The sequence below is a fragment of the Delphinus delphis genome, chromosome 4 (assembly GCF_949987515.2).
Source record: "Delphinus delphis chromosome 4, mDelDel1.2, whole genome shotgun sequence".
Taxonomy (NCBI): domain Eukaryota; kingdom Metazoa; phylum Chordata; class Mammalia; order Artiodactyla; family Delphinidae; genus Delphinus; species Delphinus delphis.
The window spans coordinates 105,847,280-105,871,482 of NC_082686.1; the positions used below are offsets into that span (position 1 = coordinate 105,847,280).

Here is a 24,203-nt window from a genome sequence, read left to right on the forward strand (position 1 = left end):
CTCAGAACTGTCCTTCCTTCTAAATTTTTCTTTGAAAATCTTAATTCTGTTGAATTAGATTTAAATTAGCAGTTTCAAGGGTCTGTAGTCCATTTCCCCAGAGATTCACAGAATTCCGACTTAAACATACCTGTGATAATATGCTCTGGATTACGCAGATTAAAAGACCCCTGGATAGTCACTTCATAATAATGAATTAAACCATGTTTAAAGGCATAATAAGGCTCTGCACTTAGTCACAGATTTTAAATGCAATCAAAGCGAGTTTCTAAAATTCTATTTTGTGGAAGTGAAATTAAGGTAATGTTTGTCAAGAAACAAAACCAAAACCAAAACAAAACAATATGTATGCATTTATAGTTTTTGTGATTGTCACCTTCCAGGGTAAAATAGTTCATAAACAAATTCACGTAAAATGCACAAACTGAATATGGTTTCCGTACACTGCAGTTATGCCCAAATGTCAATTACTGATAAACAGGCTATGTTGTTTATAATTTGCCTATAATTATAAGAGACTATACTATAAAAATTAGAAAAATAAACATTTCTAATTCAGAGAACTTTCAAATCCAATATAAAATTTTTTTCCCAAATATCTCAATAGGCATTTCAATACATGAAAGGAAGTTCTGTAAAATATCTTTTTTACTTTAAATACATTAAATTATAGATTAATTAAATGGCTATGCTAATTGAAGGCTAAATTAATAAGTCCAGAGAAAGAATAAAACATTTTGAAATGTACAGTTGGTTGACCTTCTCAACTTTACGGCTTTTTTATTCTTTTGAAAGAAATCCAAAATAATTTGGTATACTAATTTATGATATATCTCTATCCATCCAAAATAAATGATTTCAAAAATTTTAAATTAATACAGATTTCCTTAAATTATAGCTAGGATTTTACTACATCCAGTATACTAACAGATGGAGAAATTTAATTTTTAGGGAAAAAACTCTCATCTCCTGTTTGTATGACTTCTATTCCTTTCTTCCCCTTGTAGTTTTGCATGCTATGAGAATCCTGCCTGGTTCCAAATGTGAACACTGAATACATGTGAAAGATGGACTTGAAGCTGCTAAACAGTTACCCTTGACTTTTGCTAGGGAAAATATTCTTCTGAATAAAAACACTGAAAGCTTGAAAGCAAGATCTGTAATTTCAAAAATGAAGAGAAAATGAGGGGTAATCAAGATTTCTAGAATAGTACTTGATACTTTCCTATTGGCTCACAATCTGTTAGTAATAAGACCAATGTTACGGGTGTGTTGGATCACTTTAGAACTACTGGCAGCATCACAAACACGACTGCCCTAACAAGTCTGTGTTGTTCATCACAAAATGTAACAGGAAAAGGCTCATTAGTTCTGTGCAGAGACATCGTTAGTGGGGAAATATTATCATCAAGTGCTAGGAGTGACTATTCTGAGTAAGGTACTGTGCAAGCACTGAGATTACAAAGAAGTGTGAGACACATGGTTTCTGCATTCAAGGTATTATAATTCAGTTGAGGAGATGAGACTTAAAATAGTGTGAATGATTTTTAAAAAACAAACCAGAATGTATAAGTGTTTTCCATCGACGATGCAGACACTGCTTTAACACTTGGATTTTCACAGCCTACCATACACCCCCAATACGATTTTCATAGCCCGCCATGCAATCTTTTGAATAATCTAAATGTTGTCACTCAATCCTTGGAGGCTGGATTATATTTCTGTCAGTATTGAAATCATATCTGGTGAACTATGTGGGGTATCAAGCTTGGTTAAACTTTTCAGTAAGGCAAAAGCAAAAACAAAATTGGGCAATGTTATAAGGTCACAAGGCTTAGTCCATTGTATGCCTTGAAAACTGACTCCATTGAAGGAGACAACAATAACTTGGAGGCATTAAAACCAATCTCATTGGCAAAAAATATAATGTACCATCTCCTATTATTAGCTACAAAGTGAATGGTTTAGAACAGTGGTTCAAAGGTGCGAATCTATGGCTTGGGGTTGGTTGATTAAATAACAACACTGGGCTTGTCCTGATTCTTTTGATCTGGGGTGAGGCTTGGGAATCCATACACTGTACTTAAAAAGCTCTCAAGGATATTCTTGTGATTGTGCTCAGAAGGCAACTGCTTGTATCATTTGTTTTTTACGATCTCATTAATTCAATGGATTTACAAAATCTATTATAATTAGTAAATTCCAAAAATGAGGATGCATAAATGATAAAATGCCATATGATTGCTTATATCTTCCATAAATTTGTTTTCTTTTTGTTAACAAGTTTCTTCTGCTTAATTTCCCCACTGATCTTTAGTCTCAACCTTCTGCATATTAAATAATGAAAAGAACAGCATTCTCCATTTTCAACCTCTTTCCCTAAATATATTTGTTTCAGAAAACATCTGAATGACAAAACATTACTGAGGATTTTACATATTAAAAGTGAAAAGAAAAGAAAGGAGTTTCTAGGACAAAGGAGACCAGATTTCTGATTCACAATCATTTCTACCAACCAGCTTTTCTTGTCTACTTCAGAAATTTATCCAAATTCTGAGGGTAAGGGAGGGAGAGGTTATAAAAGTGATAGTCTATCTCTGAAGATATGAAAGAATGTCCTTACCAATAAAAAATAACTCTTGATAGGTAACATATGCCTCTCTACAGATATAAAAGATGAACATCAAAACGAGTAGATTGGTAAGAATCTGGGAGGAAGGGAAGGGGAGTAGTCAGAATCGTGTTTTTGTATGATGTTTAAGAAAGTCTCAATTTCACTATGCCTAAAAGTTTATTTTTCTAGTTTTAGTAAATCAGGCTCTTTTCTTACTCCTTGCCATCTCTACAAAAGAAATTACCACTGTTTTGTTTTTTCAGATGTGGGATAGAATTTGGTAACAACGTAAAATGATTCTGCCATTTTGGAGAAAATGCTATTTTTTAACTTGCCAAAGTGGTTGGAGTAGTAAGATGCTATGTAAGACAAATTCACAAATGTTAATTGGTAGGAGATTAACTAAATTATTTGCATTTTCTTCTTTTTTTTTTTTTTTTTTTGCAGTACATGGGCCTCTCACTGCTGTGGCCTCTCCCGTTGCGGAGCACAGGCTCCGGACGCGCAGGCTCAGTGGCCATGGCTCACGGGCCCAGCCGCTCCGTGGCATGTGGGATCCTCCCGGACTGGGGCACGAACCCGTGTCCCCTGCATCGGCAGGCGGACTCTCAACCACTGCGCCACCAGGGAAGCCCCTATTTACATTTTCTGTACCTCTTATTTTGAAGAATTATCAGATACAACATCAAATCATTCAAAAATTGAAGAATACTGATTTACAGGACTGGGATTTATCAAGAAAAAGAGGAAACCAAGAAAGTACTAACATTGAAGGGTGTGTATATTCTTCATTCAAGACTCAAACTCAACTTCATTCATTCTGCTCAAATGTCATCTTATTATAGAACTTTCCTGAAGATACTATATAGGTAATGACATCCCTCCCCCAACCTCTCTCTCACCATGTTCTACTGTACTCCCTACCACTTATCTCTTCATGTATTACATATTTGCTTATTTGTTCATTATCTGCCTTTCCCCACTAGAATGTGCTCCATGCTTCGTTTTCTCCTGTAGCCGACACTAGAATAGTGTCTGGCTCAATAAGCACTTGTTGAATAAATGAATTATTTACAGTTGTGATAAATACTATGAAAAGACAGCAAGGGGTGCTAGAAGATAGTGTCACAATGAGGCTTGATTAAATTGTGAGGTAAGAATACAGTTCCTCTGAAGATACAACATTTAAGCTGATACCTGAGTATTGGCATATATTAGCCAGGTAAAAAGAGGGAGAACTTTCTAGCTTTCCTGGTATAGAGAACAACATAGGTGAAGCCCTAAAGAAGGAAAGAGTTTCCTTTTTTTTTTTTTTGAACACAGGAAGATGTCCAACTGAATTTAAGTTACTAAACATTTCCTGTTCCTATCTCCCAGAATAATGTCTGGGCATTTACCTTTCTAGAGGAAAAAATTTCCATTTCATAGAAATGGAATCATACAATATGTAGTCCCTTGTGTTCATGTTGTAACATGTATCAGTAGTTTATTCCCTTTTTATTACTAAATAGCATTCCATTAGAAGGATGTTCTACATCTTGTTTATCCATTTACTAGTTGATGGATATTTGAAATGTTTCTACTTTTTGGCTATTGTGAATAATACTGCTATGAATATTTGTGTACTATTTTTTATATAGACATGTTTCGTTTCCCTAGGGTTAAACATCTCCATGAGTGAAAGTGCTGAGTGATATGGTAAATTTATGTTTAACTTTTTAAGAAACCATCAAACTGTTTTCCAAAGTGTCTGTACTATTTTATCTTCTCATAAGCAATGTTTTACATTCTCTCAAGGTTCTCCATATTACCAACAACAATACTTGTTATTGTCTATCTTTTTGATTATAGCCATCTTAGTGCATGTGAAGTGGTATCTCATTGTAGTTTAAATTTGCATTAAGGCTGCAAAATAAAGCATTGATTTATCTTTTTACGAAGAAATTAAAATGGGGATAACCACTCAGATGAGCTATTTTTCCTAAGGATTAACTAGCTGACTCCCACAACTGCAGTTTGTGCGTGTACAAATGAATTCTCTTTTTTTAAGCTGTTTTTTCAGTACAGACAGTTTAATTTTCAGATGAACAACATCAATTCTGATGCTTGCTGATTATATATGAGCCTTTCTTTGAGTGCTTTACCTTGCCCGGAGTATATAAATTGACTAGGAAGAACTAAGAGCAAATCAGAAAGTTTCTCCAAACTTCAGTTCACATCAATAGGCTGAAGGAAGCCAAGAAACATTATACATATTCTAGTGAAGGATTCCTAAAGAAAATCTAATTTTAGAAGTAGATTGTCATTTATTAAAGCATAGACCTAATGTTTTCTTGACAAAAATATGAATCAGTTAAAAAAATGTGACTGTACTGAATTTGTGTTCTGAATTAATACTACTTTGGGAAAATAGCCTGTTTTCTCTGTAACATATCTAAAGGATATTCTAAACGTTTCCAGAAGTACAAAAGAAGTTAGATTGGGCAATTTGATGGTTGTTAAAATACTGAAAAGCATTAAATTTCAACCCTGAGTAGATCCAACTTTAGGGTAATATTTTCACTCTGTTCCATTAACTAAACAAACAAATAAGCAAAGAATCCTCTACTATCGGAGAGTCAGTTATTGAAGCTTGTACAGAAGCAACTATTGTCCATTAGGAAAATTTCTTTTTTGGAGCTCATACTAATACAATTTCTCAATTACAAAATGTGATTAATACTTCCTTCCTTGCGGATTGAGAAGAGTAAGTTAAATAACATACACTTGTGAAAGTTCACTGAAAATCATAAAATACTGTGCAAATAAAAGAAAGGGCTACTATTATTATTCCCTCTCTGGCCTAAATTGCCCCTCTTTTCATCATGGTTTATAGCTCTGGAAATACACATTCTTTAAAGATTGCACAGAGAAGCTCTTTATAAACAAATGGAATGACTTTCCACATACATAGTACTGGTAGCAAGTACTTGTATGGGTCTAGCACTATGCTCCCACACCTGGACTGCTTCATATTACTGAGTATGTATCTCTTGACAAAATATTCTAAAAATCTAAACATCCCCAAATAGAGAAATTCTTAAGTCACAGCATATCTATAAATACAGATTATACAACCATTAAAATGTTTTCAAAGAGCTCTTAATAGCATGAGAAAATAACTACATAACTAGTGAAAAGTGCAGCACACAAAATTGTATATATCTGGGGGCTGAAAAGAGTGAGATGGATTTGTGGAATGGAAGGCAGGGTAAGGTGTGCTTATTATACTCCACTGGCAACTTTGTACTATGTAAAAATTTGGAGGCCTACAGAACGTGGCGTCCTCTGCACAGTGAGATCTCTCTCCTCTTATTTTTTACAATACATAGTTGATACATTAAACTAACACTGTACATGCTGTATGAGCTCAACATTGTAAACAATCAAACATACATTAGGAGGATACACCAAAATTTTAGCCTAAATTCTTTCTCTTGGTGGTAGGATTATGTGTATTTATTTCCTTCTCTATACTTTATATATTGCTCACAGTTTCTGAAATATAGGTTCATACTATTATTATTAAAAATGTAATTACATTTAAAACGATGCCTCTAGGCAAAACAAAATGCAGTACACGAAGTCTTAAGAAAAGGATTTCAAAATAGATTCTAAGTAGTAATATCAATCCCCTAATTAAAAAAAAATTAACACAAACTAAAATCTGGCAATTTAAATTTTGTTAGCTTAATGTTTCCCATCCCCAAAAGATATATGAATGTGAACTATTTTGGGGGAAGGGAGGTAACAGAATAAAATCCCTTTCAAAAGAGGTACCATCATAGGATAGCACAGTGGAAGATTATATAGCACAGTAGTTAAGCTCCTGGGTTCTGGTATTAGAACTATACTCTATACTCAAATACTGGCTTCACCAACTTAACTGTGTGACTTACTATCACTTACTCTCCTAAAATTAAAACATCATTTTTGCTTCAGAGGACATACAATTTAAACAATCTGGCTAGGAAGAAAACCCCATCTTTTCTATTTTCTTTCTTTTCAAAAGTTTACTTGTTCTAGATCTGGATTTTCATTTTTGAGATAATTTTATAGTTAAATTTTATTCATAAATTAAAAGAGCTGCATGCACAGAAATAATTGAATGTTAATTGGCTTCTGACACATAATTAGATGAGTTCAGGCCATTTCCATAACTTGGATTCAAGTTTATAATCTAAATCATCATGAAGTCAGATTTGGCTCAGTTATCAATTTCACATTAACATGAATTCCATTAGCGGTTAGTGATCTGTGCTGGAAAACAGTGCTAAAGGGGAAGGTACTTCAGACTTAACTTAATAAACTTTATCTAAAGATGTGAAGAAATATATCACCTACATATATAATATTCCACTTGTAAGCTGTAAATTTTACATTAACTAGAAACTTAACAGATAATTATATCCTAAGTAAGAACACACAATGTCCTCTAGACACTCACAGATACTTATAGGGAAATGATCCGTAATCAGTTAAGAATTATTTATTGAGCTCATACAGGATGCCAATTTAAGAAATCTAGTTGCTTCTAATTTTGAATGGCTTAATTTCATTTTATATTATTACAACATATTGATTTACCTTAAAAATCTGCCTTAAGAAAAATGCCAACAATGTGTGCAGTAATTTACTATTTTCAGTTTAACTATAATCATAGGCAAAAGCAGAACATATTCTCAGGCTTTTATAGTTAAGGTATGAGAGTGATTTGGGTAAGGAAGAAATGTAGGAGAAACCTATCCCAGAGCAACGCCTTTCAAATTGAGAGTCATGACCCATTAGTGGGTGATTTTTGTTTTGACGTGTTTGACGTTGCAATTCTATTAGGAAAAAAAGAAAATATCTGAGTGGATTAAGTATTTTGTGTAAAAATTTTTTTCAGTTATGTGTACTTATGCATATGTATATTAGGTTAAAAGTATAATATATTTCTTACTGTGTGTTGTATGTAAAAAAATAAAAAAGCTGGACAGGTCATGCTCTAGAGAGAAGCTAAAAGGATACAGAAGGTAGATTTTTTTTTCTAACAAGAGGCTATTTCAGGTTGTTTTAGAAAGAGAAGACATTATGTTCAAGCCTCAGAGTAAATGCTGCTCAGTGGTATTTCTGCCTTAATGTTCTCAAAAAGATAATGAATAGGAAGCCAGGAATTATAAAACAACCTGGATTTAAAAATCAACTTGACTTAAAAAATCATCTATGAGTATGGTAGGTAGAAACAAAGACTGGGTAGAAGTAAATACAATAAAAATTGTTTGGGATACCTAGAATGTTACTGTCACACAAAAGTTTTCCTTTTCATGATCTATATTTTGGTGCTTAATGATGGTTTGCAGAGTGGATTTCTTATTCTTTGTTTACATAAACAAGTAGTTTTGTCTTTTCACGTAAACAACTCCGATGTGGTATTTTCCTGAAATTTCTTTGGCTCTGAAGACTAATAATCATATACATTATTACTATGGTGCTTACTCTGCCTTGGTCAGCAGCACTACAGCAAGGCTTGATTCCAATTACAAGCAATAATAGCTACATCAGTTGGATAGGATTCAACAAGATGACTGAATCCCCTCCTTTACTCTTACCCCAATAATTTCTACCATTCCCAATGTCTCTGTAGCACTCTCTTATAGCCTTGGAGGGTCTGAGTCACCCAACAACTGAGCACAATGCTGACTTGCCTTTCAGGGCGATACCCTGAAACTAGTTCTGACTGAAGCAGAATGTACAGAAAGAGTCCTTTGACTCAGAAAGCAAAAGACTTGGTAACCCACTGCCTCTTGGGGGCTTGCACTAGCATTCCATGTATCTCCCTCAGATGTATAGTCTTGTTCCATGGCCTCATAACTTTTAAGCCCTGGCTCTAGTCTGACATTGTGTAAATCCTCTGCCTTAGCCTCTGCTTGGCTTTCCAGTCTAGGATTCTGATTCTTATGACATGAGCTTCTTGAACTTCAATTCTCCTCTAAATTTTGGTTCTACTTCAACCCTACTTGCTCTATGCAATGCCTAATATCCAGTTTGACAGAAAAATTCTTTTTTTCTTGACATCAGAGCTGATTTCCATTGGGTCTTGCTGATCATCCTGGATTAATAATATTTTATAGTAAGGTAGAAATATCCAGAATTGGCCAGATTATGCTTTTGTATAAACAAATTCAGCTTTTTCTATTCTAAAATGGTGGTTAGTTATCTAATCATACTAAACTTGCACAAATAATCAGGGTTTACATAGACTATTTTCTTTGAACAATATTCTCCATTTCTTAATTTTACATCAAGTAACAGGTGTAATTTAGAAAACATTTTTATATGTTACATTAATCCTCTAATTTTCCCCTATTAGTTAGTAACATGGTTTTAGAAATAAAGGACATAGTCTTATTAATCCCAGGAAAATAAAATAAACTTATATATATTTTCAAAAAAGGTCAATTACAGTAAAAATTGTCTCATAAGTAAATTTCTAGTAGCACAAAGAAATAAGGCCGATTTTCTGTAAAACTTTTTGGTAACAGAATTATTCTTGGATAGCCATACTGAACCTCTAAGAGCAGGATTAAAGCTTGTTAGTCTGCCAGTAAGCCTAAAAGTATGTTTTGGGAAATAAAATATTTGGGGGATAAAATATTCTATTTAGAAACTAGGTCTGACTTCATTATTTATTATACATATTGATTAACGTGTAATCAATAATTTAATGTCCTTAAAATATTTATCTCTGAATATGTTATTGCCATACATCTTATGGCCAAAAAGTAGATTATAAGATATGTTGTAGGAGATAAACATTTACACACTCTAACTGGATTTTGGCCATATTTCTTTTATTAGAGCAAATAATTTCCTATAGTAAACATATTCTGACATCGTTAAAGTTATTAATAAGACTTGAGGGAATTCCCTGGCAGTTCAGTGGTTAGGACTCCGAGCTTCCACTGCAGGGGGCATGGGTTTGATCCCTGGTAGGGGAACTAAGATCTCACATACCGCTCGGTGCAGCCAAAAAAAAGAGAAAGACTTGAGCCTTACTAATATCAACAATTATAAATTGCAAAAATTATCTGCATTTCGTCTGCTTTCTGTTAACAGGTAATTACTATTTCCAAATGCTAATACTATAATCAAGGCAGAGTTCTTATTTAGGCTAACCCATCATCATCCTTATCTTACATAAATACAACCTGATTCATGCACTTGCTAATTTGTCTTCCTGATGTGAACACTGGCTTATGTTTGATCTTTAGCAAACAGACATATCTTCTTATTTCTACTAAAAATTAAATGTAAGATAACTTGACATGTAGATAATGTTGTCAGCTTATTCAAGTAAACATCAGTTTTCTCCTCAATAAAGTGAAGATCTTTCAAACCTAGTGTAAAAGCAGGTTTATATTTATAATCATTTATAGATCTTTGCCATACTGTTTCATTTCCCTGAGAAGACAGTGTAGTATAAGACTGCACAGTATTAACTGATCCATCTTCAGCTTCTGATTCCATCGACAGAAATCATGTATCACCACAGGAATAATTCTTGCAGCATGGTTTTCTTTAAAGTCAATCTTGTAGTGGCACTTCTAAAATTAGAACATGTAGGCATGGACTTTTGAAAGATTGATTTTTTGTTTTATTTTTGTTTTAATTTTTTTTTACATCTTTATTGGAGTATAATTGCTTTACAATAGTGTGTTAGTTTCTGCTTTATAACAAAGTGAATCAGTGATACATATACATATGTTCCCATAGCTCTTCCCTCTTGCGTCTCCCTCCCTCCCACCCTCCCTATCCCACCCCTCCAGGCGGTCACAAAGCACCGAGCTGATCTCCCTGTGCTATGCGGCTGCTTCCCACTAGCTATCTACCTTACGTTTGGTAGTGTATATATGTCCATGCCTCTCTCTCGCTTTGTCACAGCTTACCCTTCCCCCTCCCCATATCCTCAAGTCCATTCTCTAGTAGGTCTGTGTCTTTATTCCTGTCTTACCCCTAGGTTCTTCATGACATTTTTTTTCTTAAATTCCATATATATGTGTTAGCATGCGGTATTTGTTTCTCTCTTTCTGACTTACTTCACTCTGTATGACAGACTCTAGGTCTATCCACCTCATTACAAATAGCTCAGTTTTGTTTCTTTTTATGGCTGAGTAATATTCCATTGTATATATGTGCCACATCTTCTTTATCCATTCATCCGATGATGGACACTTAGGTTGTTTCCATCTCCGGGCTATTGTAAATAGAGCTGCAATGAACATTTTGGTACATGACTCTTTGTTTGTTTGTTTTTTGCGGTATGCGGACCTCTCACTATTGTGGCCTCTCCCGTTGCGAAGCACAGGCTCCGGATGCGCAGGCTCAGCAGCCATGGCTCACAGGCCCAGCTGCTCCACGGCATGTGGGATCTTCCTGGACTGGGGCACGAACCCGTGTCCCCTGCATCGGCAGGCGGACTCTCAACCACTGCGCTACCAGGGAAGCCCCATGACTCTTTTTGAATTATGGTTTTCTCAGGGTATATGCCCAGTAGTGGGATTGCTGGGTCATATGGTAGTTCTATTTGTAGTTTTTTAAGGAACCTCCATACTGTTCTCCATAGTGGCTTTACCAATTCACATTGATTTTTAAATGTAAATATTGTAAAATTATAATTCTTGGCCTTATTTTAAGTTAATATATATATGTATGTAACTGATTCTCTTGCTGTACAGCAGGAACTAACACAACACTGTAAATCAACTACACTCCAATAAAAATTAATTAAAAACATAAACTAATACCTACAAAACATGATATAGTTTTTAGATCAATTGGGTGCAGGTCTTCCTGGTTTAGTAAATAGACAACACCTTCTTTTGTGTAGCTAACATGCTACTATCATGGCCAAGAACTGGCCTTAAAAAGAAGCTAAATCTGTCGGATAATAACTATCAGAAGGAACAGGTGGATAAAATCAACTTATTTTTGTGATATCATTACCCTTCATACAATGAAACTGACGCACAAAGGTGATTTGCAGAAACTTTTAAAATAAAAAAGAAAGTTGTAATTTACCAAGTAATAACTGTGACCTACATACTTTTGGGTATTTTTCTCATTATTTAGAGAAAAACTCATCAAAATAACTGTCACTGAAAATGTTATCCACTATTTCACTATTTAGCTTTGGGATTATGTTTTACTATTAGGCCAAGGAGTGACATCAGCAGTGTAAGATGTCTTTCCATTTTGTCCTTCTTTTTGTACAACTAAATTAGGCATCTATCCATGAATAAACGCACCTTAATGGGAGTTGAGGGATCCAGCACCACAGGCCAAAGGGCCTGGGACGAGTCTTGCCCACCTGTGCATCTGGTAGTAAGCAGACAGACCTCAGTATGGGCTGTGAAACCAAAAGAAGCTGCAGAACCTACCATAACCCCTCTCGGTCATGGCCTGGGAAAACCTGTACTTGAGCAGAAACCCATGGAGAGGGGAGATTTCAGCATGCTGTTGAAACAACAACAACAAAGGAGTTTGGATGCACTGGAGACAGAAAGAGGAACTTTGCCAGTGCTATCCCTCCCTCAAGGCAACACTGCACTGCTGAACCAGCAGTGACTTCTCTTGTGGGGGAAAGGGAAAGCAGTGAGTGAGTGCTTGGCATCCACAGCTGTGTGGGATGCTGCTGGGGAAACCCTGGAGAAACCTGTTTCTCATCAGCAGCACCCAGAGTACTAAGGTAGGAACTCCATGACACAGTGGAGGGAGAATATCAGGAAAGAGGAAGATAAGAATGTCACAAAGCATTACAGGGATGCAGTTATGGGTGACTGCCTCAGGACTTCAGGGGGAAGTCTGCCCATGGGCATGTGGGAGAACCTCACCTGAGGATCCCCCCACTGGGCCTATGGGTACCCCCAATGCTACAAGTGCTAAACCCACACCTCCTCCAACTCTGCAGCTAGCTCCTTGTGTGCGCTCCCAAGTGTACAGCACACTTGGTAAATGGAATGCTCTCAGAAAAGCAGACCAGGGTCTGTGGACAAGGAAGAAACCACAAACATGAGCTGTAGCGCCACCTTCGGAAAACAAAAGAGAAGTTTCCAGCAGTCAGTCTGGTGAATTGTAAGAACCAGAGAAGACATAAAAGCTTAAGGATTCTACCACAAGAGAGAGCAAGAAGTGTGGAGCAGGTGTATCCATACAAGGTCAGAGAAAATTTCAGATATAATAGGACCAAAAAACAGTATATGCCACCTGAAGGCAACTAGTAAAGATTTCAGGAGGTGTCTGCTACTTCAAATGCAAAAGCAGTAATGCAAAACTATAAGGAATGTGAAAAATCAATGACACATATCACCAAAAGATAAAAATAATCCTCCAATAACTGAACTCATTGGAATTTCGTGATCTAGCTGATATAGAATTCAAAAAAGTTGTTTTGAAAGAACTCAACAAGCTACATGAAAACGAAGACAATTCAACAAAATCAGAAAATAATACATGAACAAATGATGAACGTAAAGAGACACAAATCATAAAAAAAGAACTAAGCAGAAATTCTGGAGCTGAAGAATTCAATGAGCGAAATGGAACAACAACAAAAAAACAATAGAGAGCATCTATATCACAGCAGACCAAGCAGAAGATAAAGTAAGTGAGCTAGAGGTGAGGAACTTTGAAATAATAGCTGTTGGAGAACAAAGGAAACAGAATGAAAAAGAGCAAAGAAAGCCTACGTGATCTATGGGACTCGATCAAATGTACAAATATTAGAATAATTAGGGTTCCAGAGGAAGAAGAGGGCAGAAAGTTTATTTAAAGAAATAATAGCTGAGAACTCTCCAAACCTGGGGGGAGACTAAGACATTCATATTTATGAAGCTAACAGATTACCCTCTTATCCATACAAAAAGACTTTCTCCAAAACACAATGTAATGAATTGTCAAAATCAAAGATAAAGAGAATTCTGAAGGCAGCCAGAGAGAAGGAAAAAAAAAAATTATAACCTACAAAGGAACCTCCCATCAGGCTACCAGCAGATTTCTCAGCAGACACCCTATAGGCCAGGAAAGAGTAGAATGCCATATTCAAGGTGTTGAAGAAAAAAACCCCTGCCAGTCAAGAATACTCTATAGAGCAAAGTTTATGCTTCAGATGTGAAGGAGAAATAAAGACTTGCTTAGACAAACAAAAGCTAAGGAAGTTATCACAACTAGATCTGCCTTGCAAGAAATGCTGAAAGGAGTTTTTCAAGATGAAAAAAAAAGGATGTTAATTAGTGACATGAAAACATATGAATGTATTCAACACACTGGTAAAGGTAAATAGTGAGATTTTGGAAACCCTAAGTTTGTAATAGGGTGGTGTATTAAACACTTAACTATATTATAAAGGTTAAAGGATATGAGTATTAAAAATAACTATAGCTACTATAACTTGTTAAAAAATACACAATATAAAAAGGTACATCGTGACATCAAAAATATGAGGGGAGGAAGAGGGTGAAGCTTTTGTATGTGATCAATGTTAAGTTGCTATCAGCTTAAAGTGGATTGTTTTATCTATAAGGTGTTTTATATAAGCCTCATAGTGACCACGAAGCAAAAAACTAGGTAGATTCATAAAAGATAAAGAAAGGGGAAACAGAGAAAACCACCAGGGAAAATCACAGAGGGAAAAAGAAACACTGCAACCACAAAACTGCCAGAGAACAACTAATAAGATGGCATTAGTAAGTCTGTCCATATCAATAATTACTCTAAATGTAAATGGACTGAATTCACCAATTAAAAAGCACAGAGTGGCTGGATGGATTAAAAAAAACAAGATCCAACTATACACTGTCTACAAGAGACTCACTTCAGATCTAAGGACACACACAGGCTCAAAGTGAAGGGATGGAAAAAGATATTCCATGCAAATGAAAACCAGAAGGAAGCAGGAGTAGCTGTACTTATATCAGATAAAATACTTAAGCCAAAAACAGTAACAAGCAACAAAGAAGGACATTATATAATGACAAAGGGGTCAATTCATCAAGAAGATATAACAGTCATAAATATATACGACAAATTTATACAGTCGTGGCAATGACTTTTTGGATACACACCAAAAACACAAATAACAAAAGCAAGTATAAAGAGGGAATATAACAAACTAAAAAGCTTCTGCACGGCAAAAGAAACAATCAACAAAACGAAAAGGCAACCTACAGAATGGGAGAAAATATCTGCAAACCATATACTGAATAGGGGTTAATATCCAATATATATAAATAAGGAACTCATGTAACTCAATAAAAAAAAAAAATGAGTGGAGGAACTCAACAGGCATTCTTCCAAAGAAGACACCCAAATAGCCAACAGGTACATGAACATCATCAACATCACTAATCATTAAGGAAATGAAAACCAAAACCACATTGAGATATCACCTCACACCTGTCAGAATGGCTATCATCAAGAGCACAAGAGGTAAGTGCTGACAAGGATGTGGAGAAAAGAGAATGCTTGTGCTCTGGCGGTGGGAATGTAAATTGGTACAGCCACTATGGAAAACACTAAGGAGGTTCTTCAAAAAATTAAAAATAAAACTACTATATGATCCAGAAATCCCACTTCTGAGTGCATATCCAAAGGAAATGAAAACAGGGCATTGAAAAGATATCTTCATTTCCATTTTTATTGACGTATTATTAGCTATAGCCAAGATATGGAAACAACCTAAGTGCCTGTCAACGAATGAATGGATAAAGAAGATGTGGTTTATATATGTATGCAATGGAATATTATTCAGCCATGAGAAAGAAGGAAATCCTGCCATTTGTGACAATATGGATGGACCCTGAGGTCATTATACTGAGATGAGTCGAACAGAAAAAGACAAATACTGTCTGATATCACTTATATGTGAAATCCAAAAAAGCCAAACTCATTAAAAACAGAGTAGAATGGTGGTTACCAGGGGCTGGGGTTGAGGAATTGGAGAGGTGTTATTTAAGGATACAAACTTGCAGCTTGTAGATAAGTTCTGGAGACATAATAAACAGCATAGTGATTATAATCAACAATGCTTTTTTATAAACTTAAAAGCTGCTAAGAGACTAGTTTTTAATTGTTCTCACTACAAAAAAAATAATAATTATGTGAGGTGTTAGATAATGCTACGATGGTAATCATATTTCAATATATCAAATCAACACATTGTACACCTTAACCTTATACTATGTTACATGTCAATCTGTATCTCAATAAAGAAAATTCTACTGTTAGGCCAAATTTTTAATTAATTTTATAGAGGAGCTTTATTAGATATTTTTTATGTTAAGAAAGAACACAATAGAGAATCTCATTTTTAATCTAAAATATTTAGGATGCTATGAAGATAAAAATAGGTAAAATTTTATATTGAATTGAAATGTAGTAGGACTAATTCTTACATAACACACATTACCTCTGTTTCTTTCTCCTTCCTGTACTTTCCATTCTGTTGTTTTTCAGTGCTTCATTCAAGATGCTTTCTTCTAATCTATCTTCCAGCTCTCTAATTCTTTTTTTCTGCTCTGCCTTGTTGAAACTTAAGCCCTCATTAAGTTCTTGATTTCAGTTAATGTTTTTTTTTTTTTTTTCGGTACGTGGGCCTCTTACTGTTGCGGCCTCTCCCGTTGCAGGCTCCAGACGCGCAGGCCCAGTGGCCATGGCTCACGGGCCCAGCCGCTCCGCGGCATGTGGGATCCTTCCAGACGGGGGCACGAACCCAGGTCCCCTGCATCGGCAGGCGGACTCCCAACCACTGTGCCACCAGGGAAGCCCCAGTTAATGTATTTTTCAGTTCAATACTTTCTTTCAAATTTTTTTGTTTCCATTTCTCACCTGAAATTCTTAGTATTGTCTTTTATTTCCATGAACATATTAAGCAGAGTAATATTAAAATCTGCATCTAACAACCCCATTATCTTGATCTGCTATGAATCTGTCCCTACTGACTGTTTTTTCTGTTGTCCTCTTGTTTTGTCCTCATTGTTCTTCATCTTGTTTTCTCATATGCCTGGTTATTCTTAATGGATATCATACAGGAACAATTGCAAAGATAATTCGAGGCTTAGGATAATGCTCCCTTCTTCCAGAAAAGATTTATATCTGCTTTGGTAATTGGCTAGGGGCACTAGCAATCTTTTTTTTTAAATTGGGGTATAGCTGTTTTACAATGTTGTGTTAGTTTCTACTGTACAGTGAAGTGAAGCAGAATTCCCTGTGCTATACAGCAGGTTTTCGTGTTTTCTATTTTATACATATTAGTGTATATATGTCAATCCCAATCACCCAATTCATCCCACCCCTCTCCATTCCCCCTTGGTGTCCATATGTTTGTTCTCTACATCTGTGCCTTTATTTCTGCCTTGTAAACCGGTTCATCTGTACCATTTTTCTAGATTCCACATATATGCATTAATATACGATATTTGTTTTTCTCTTTCTGACTTATTTCACACTGTGTGACAGTCTCTAGGTCCATCCATGTCTCTACAAATGACCCAATTTCACTCCTTTTTATGGCTGAGTAATATTCCACTGTATATATGAACCACATCTTTTTTATCCATTTGTCTGTCGATGGACATTTAGGTTGCTTCCATGATCTGGCTATTGTAAATAGTGCTGCAATGAACACTGGGGTGCATGTGTCTTTTTGAATTATGGTTTTCTCTGGGTATATGCACAGTAGTGGGATTGCTGGGTCATATGGTAATTCTATTTTTAGTTTTTTGAGGAACCTCCATACTGTTCTCCATAGTGGCTGTATCAATTTACATTCCCACCAATAGCGCAAGAGGGTTCCTTTTTCTCCACACCCTCTCCAGCATTTATTGTTTGTAGATTTTTTGATGATGTAGGGGCACTAGCAATCTTGAATCATCTTAATTCAGTCAGGAATTGAGATGATTCAAAACTGGGCTTCAGCCCCCATGGGTGCTTATCTATTTCTGGTTCATCCTTACTTTCAGGGACTAACCTATTAAGATCCCAACCGAAAGCCTGGCGGTTTTTATCAGGTCTTCCCTTCCTTGATTGGCCCTGAACTCTAGATTTTTGTCCCTGTAGCTCCATGAGGCTCTCAAAAGCTCTGCCCAGATTCTTAGCCTTTCAGTGACCCTTTTTAAGAATTGGCAGATAGATTCCACTACTGGAATCATCTCTAGGGGAACAGTGGCTCCAACTGTTGAGCTCACCTTATTTTCTTTGAACTGGGACCCATACTTCCCCACCACCTTTGTAACTCTCTCATGCCTTCAAACATATGTTTTAATATTTTGACCAGATTTTCTATCTCTTCTCAGAAGGAGGGTGAGTTCAAATAAGCTAGTCCTACCAAATCATCTTTATCCCATAAATCTTGATATGTGGTCTTATATTTTCCACTGTGATTTCCTTTTACACCTACGGATCACTTTTATTATTAATTTTAAAAATTAATAAAAGAGCAATGATTAATATTTTATAAAGTCTATAAAATGGTTTCATATTTAGTGTATCACAACCACCTCCTTAGATGGTAGATAGATTATTATCACCCTTATTAACAGATTGGGAAACTGGGTTTAAAGTGACCACTTAAGATCATACAGAGGATGAGAAAACATTACCCCTATTTGAATTTACTGTATTTCACTGCTCTCATATTTATTTTCTGTCTTCCTCCTCTACAATGTAAGCTCTTTGAATGCAGGGGCCTCGATTTCCTTTTTCACTGCTCTCTTCATATGGCTTAAACAGTACCCAGCATGCACCAGATGGTCGGTATATTTTTTAAATTGATAAAAGCTATCAAAGGAATGAATGATAAAAGAAAGATACTCCTTGTATTGCAATTCTGAATAATAAAAATTTATATTTATACACTACTGTGTAGTTGTGAAATGATTTTTAAATACTTTATGCATTTCTATTTATAACAATTCTAGATAGATTTTATCATCTTTCTCACTTTAGAGTCACAGTGAAGTTAAGGGACTTAGTCACAGAGCCAGTAAATGGCAGGGCTGGGACTCTGAACTTCATTCTCTTACTTCAGCTACAAAAGGATAGGGCTATTTCCACTAGAGTACAATTGACTCCATATATTGCAATGGCTCCCCTAGGTTACTTCCAGGATTGCACAATCCTGTGGGAATTCAATATGTATGTCAGCTTTCTAATGTTTAATTTATATTACAAATAGCTGATTGAAAAGAAAGCTGTAGCTCTGAGCTGGTCTTGAAATTTGTGTGTGTAGAACACAGAAAATATTTAAAATGGTAAGCAAATACATGATGGTCAGTCACTGGAGGTCTAAAAATGGTTAAATAGATATCCGTGTATCTGCATTCATATACACGAACACCTTACTGAAAATAAGTAAAATGTGATCTAAATCAGCTTCCAAGTCCATATAGAGTACAGCTGAGTACATATGAAGCACAAACATTATTAGTGAGCTATTAGGAAGGATCCTTTGCTTTGTTAAAAAGTTAAAAATGAATTAGCACATATTTACTGGAAGCGTCAAAACTGAGGATAGCTGATGCTATAATATGGCACTATATTATAAATATATATAAATATATATATAGTTTTGTATAAAACTATATACAAAAGAAAGGTTAAAATATTTAACAATCAAGTTCTTGCAGACATGGAATCAAGGGAACTATAAAGGACAAATCACTGCTGAAGGGAATAAGACAGATGGCTAGGCTAAATAACTGAGTGTTTGTTCTTGAGTAATTTTTGACTAAATAAGAACTTGAGGAAAAAATATGGAATAAAGCAATGCATCCTAGCTAAGCAGATTAATTCTCCTCTTAAAGAAAGCAGCTCTCTAACATTAGAGCTAATGTGTTAAAGGGCTATACAGATACATAAAAAATACTACAATATGACAGATGTAGAATTATTAAATCTGATACATGGGAACACAAATTTCCTAAAAGGGTATTTAAAATCTTGGAATGGAACTATCTAATAAAGAAAGACAAAGAGGGGAAGGGGGTAAACTCAAATGTTTAAACCTAAGAAGGAAGTCATACTGTGTACTACAATGCGTAGCCAATTCAGGAGAGGGCAAGAAAGGACAATCTTTATTTCTACCTAACCTGCTTATGGCAACATGCCAAATAAACACTGACTCCTAAGTGATACCCCTGCGCCTGTTAAATTTGCCCTTCTAACTTCATTCTAACCTTCTTATAAAGGGCGTCCAGAAGGAATAAATGATGCCTCAGAACCCCAAATATTCATCTTCTTCTCTGGTCTTAGGCAAGGAGCCACAGTGGAGGGAAAGAGGGATTAGAACAGTTCTCTCTCTGGGTGTGGTAAGACATGGTGCCAAGTGTGCTTTATGCTAGGGACCTCAAAGCATGGGAGAGCCAGGACCTCTGAGAAAGGGTAGATTTGGCTCTGGTCCAGGCTCTGAAGGATGGTGTGGACTTGACAAGTGAGTGTTTTACACAGACCAGCCAGTCACTGGGGAGAAAAGCAGATAGAGATTATGGGAAAAGGACATGGACACCTTGACAAACTGTGCCTCTGACAAGTATCTCACCTTCTGGGGTCCCAGAAACACAAGTGAGGCAACATAAAATGGGTACAGATCTATCTGAGTACACACAAAAAACAGTAAACAAGTACATAAGAGCTAGAGGGTGAGATCCAGAGAGGAAGGCAAAGGACAGAGGAAGAGGGATTTAAATCATATTATATTTGAACACTGATCGTAGGGTTGTGATTTATCCAGGCTATTTAAATAGGGGGAATGTGTACTGGAGTCATACTCCTGGGTCTGTGTACTGCCTTCACTACTTATTAGCCATAGAGCTAGTTTTTATGCCTTAGTTTCCTATCCTCCCTATACTACAGGGATAATAACAGCACAAACCTCAGAATTCATGAGGATTAAGAGAGTTAAAACAGGTAAAGTACTTAGAACATTGCCTGGCACCTCCTTTTTTCTTTTCAGTTACTAGTACTTTTTATCCCCAGCTTTGCCAAAGGATTAACAATAACAGAAAAGATGAAATTAAGGCTAATCTCTTACTTCTTGTCAAGCAGATGTGGCAAAAGGGTTGATGGATTTCAACTTAAACAAAATCTAAGTCTTCACTTGAATCACCTAATATTGTGTTCGTATTGTCACTGTCCACCATTTCCAGGAATAATTTAGAATAGGTTGCCTAACACTTTTGGAAACAACAATATTTGAAGCAGAAAACTAACAAATGGGTAGGGCTATTCTGAATAAACACAAGGGGGAAAAGAATTTAAAAACCACTATACTTATGCCACAAATGTGAAATTCATATTAGAGAGAAGTCAAAATGCAAAGAAAGACAATAATGCTTATAAGTGAATTTAAAACATAATTAGAACACTTAAATGCATACTATATTAAACATAAAATAGAATACAGAAAACCTAAGCAGTTATGCTAAAGCATTCAATAATACAGAAAGAAATCAAAAGGAGAAAAGTTGAAATAATTTTTAATTATATATAGTCAGAACATTTTCAAATACATACAGAGAAAAAGAGAAAGTCAAAGTCAAGCATTTATTAGGACAAAGAATAAACAGGAAAACAGAACTGAAAGGTTTAATTTTTCTAAAATATAATACAGTTAGAAAAAAATGCTTATTTTTAAAGAAGGAAACTATAAACCCAAACTTTAAATATTGCTAACTTTTATGAAATAATGTAACCTTTATATAATTCAGCTAAAATGGAAAGAGTTGGAGAGTAAATGGTTCAAAAAAGAGGGTCCATGCAAATGTATAGTGATATTCAATAGGTGGACAATCAACTGAGCTGTGTAAGGACCATGAAGGGCACTCTAAATGGGGTATCACTGCTTCAAGAGTGGAAGGCAAAATGGTTACTCTGGACAAGTTTTGGTGAGTAGCCTGACTTTTATCTTGGATACAATACTGGCAAACGTAATTATATTGATTTAAGAACACTCAAAGAAAAGGACTGCACAATAGTCAGAATGTATTTGCAAGGCACAGATCTTGCTATGCTAATACAATAGCTTTTTTGAGATGACAGAGAATGGATAGAGAGAGCTGGGCAGATAACATTTATCTACATTTTAACAATGCTTTCAACCCTGTGCTGCATATCAGCATGCTGAGAAATTAAGAGACGAATTGTATAAATGATGTAATAGACTGAATTTCTAGTGGCTTATAGGTTAAAAATAAAGGATTATTATTCTTTCAGATGCAGAAATATATACACATACACATACAGATGTATCTCAGGTTTCAATTTGCAGCTAGACTAATATGAAATAAATGTAGCTTATACATTAATCATTTTCAGGGAAGTTTAATTTGATAGCATTCAAGTATTTAGACAACTTATAAGAAAAAAATTCTGGAAGCAAACAACAGCAACAAAGAATCTGGCTAGTAATTTGCTTTCACCCACAAAATATAGGCAAAAGAAACCTATTTAATGAAACACACCTTTTATCCTTCAAAATTAGTGTCATATAGGTTGTTTTACCAGTAGAATTTTTCTTCAACATTTGTGGTAATAATTTTCCTATGTTTTTTGGATGCACAGAAAATTCAGTGAGCTCAGGTAAAGACTTGATAAATCCATACTAGCAAATATTGATAGTATTTTGAAATTCACTGATTTCTTTTTGAATGGTTATAACTCTTTAGAGAAACAGTCTAATGAGTGAGGTCCTATCTTAGCGAAAAGACATAACAAGGTTGGGTTATACTTTCAATGATGTTATTTGGAATCAACGGCAAGCTCCAGTTAAGTTATTTAAGCATGGATTTAAAAGAAGGAAGGGTAAACTGGTCATTCATTCGTCCATTCATTCAGTTGTAAAATAATTAAGAAACTGTGTATCTACTACATGTTAGGCATTGTGGATACTAACTAAATCCTCTACAATCCTAAAGTTTATATTCTAGTTATAATGATACGTTTAAAAAGATGCTAATTAAAACAGCTATGATTGGAGGGTTGTGCTTTTTTAAACAATTCTCAGGTACTAAAATGGAAAAGGTTACTCTATATCACCGGCTATGTGCAGGGTCAGTTTGACTTAGTGAATGTCTAAATGAAAAAATATTTTCAAAAGAATTACAATATAACCTTCAGTAACTATAGTTACCTAAATATTTTTAAGTTCTTTTAAAAGATGTTTAGAACTAATTTAATGAAACAAAAAAGAGCGACACCATTAGAAATATCAATTGACATCATGTAAATGAGGGGTTCTGAAGTATTAAAGTTTCTTTGAGCACTTAAAGCCAGTATTTTGGAACACATTATCAGGCTTCAACTCCTTGAAAGCTTACAGAGGAAACAGTTACTAGGGCAAGCATTCATATTATATATTTTTTCATAACAATAAATCACCTAGCAATTTCAGTATCTGTGGTTATCACATCAGTGTCATCCGTTTTCAACCGATTAAGATCTGAATTAACGGAATTAGACTAATAACTATCGCAACATATATTCACTGTGTTGGTTGATAATAAATGCCACACTTATAATTTATAGCACCACAGTGTTTTATAAGCACTATTATGTTATTAATTAGTTACACTGATCAGAATACCACATAACATAGCGGTACTAAAATATTATAATTTGCTTAGACTACTTTGCATCTATTATTATATCTATTTGTACTACGGGTGACCATAAGCATAACTGAAATCAGACAGATTGTTTCCACTAACAATACCAAAATATTCAGAAAGCCAAAAGAACAGAATTCTACTGAGGATTTTTGCCAGTGGAATTCACTTGTTTTCTTAATAAACCATAAAATTAGTTGATCTAGGAAAAGAGTATAAAGTCAGAATTTAAGGGGGTCAAATAAGGTGAATTCTATATATACATTTATATGTATAAATTAGTTCACATTTAGTTCGAATCTACTTATTTGTAGTGTTCTGCCACCTAAATCTACAGGGTTTTTTTGTTGTTTGTTTTTTTGGATTTGCTTTGAGGGCTTGGCTCTGACGGAATGCTGCTATTAAGCATTCTAAACCATCATACTTAAAACATTTTAGGTTCTATAACATCTCAGCTTCCATTTGTAAGTTGGGGGTGTAAATTTTTTATGGTTGTCATAATAGAAGGTATGCGCTAAGGAAAAATTCTTAATTTTCAGATTTAGACAATAGCACTCAAAACCAGTATTTTGGGACACAGTATCAGGCTTCAACTCCTTGAAAGCTCACAGAGGAAATAGTTATTCTGCTAATTAGCCAGCAGAGTGACACGATTGTCAGTCCAAATGCATCATCCACTAACTGACTGAGAAAGAGTTGCGTGGATCTTGCTTTAAGCACTGTAATTTACAACAGTATATACAAAGCCTCTAAGAAGGAAACAGGTGAAATTTTCACTCACACAAATCATAGCAAACTAAAGGGGAAATACAAATTTGTTAGAGGAGATAAAAATGTGTTAGATTTCTTTGTGTAATATTCTTGGGTGGTGTATTCAATGTTATTTAAAGAAATAATCTACAAAAATTATGATG

The 24,203-nt window shown here is 35.1% G+C and overlaps 1 protein-coding gene across 1 annotated transcript in view; it reads right to left on the bottom strand.

Annotated features, from left to right (window-relative positions):
* Window positions 1-24,203, bottom strand: part of RSRC1 (arginine and serine rich coiled-coil 1) — a 449,824-nt gene that overhangs the window by 43,184 nt on the left and 382,437 nt on the right. The window lies entirely within an intron of this gene.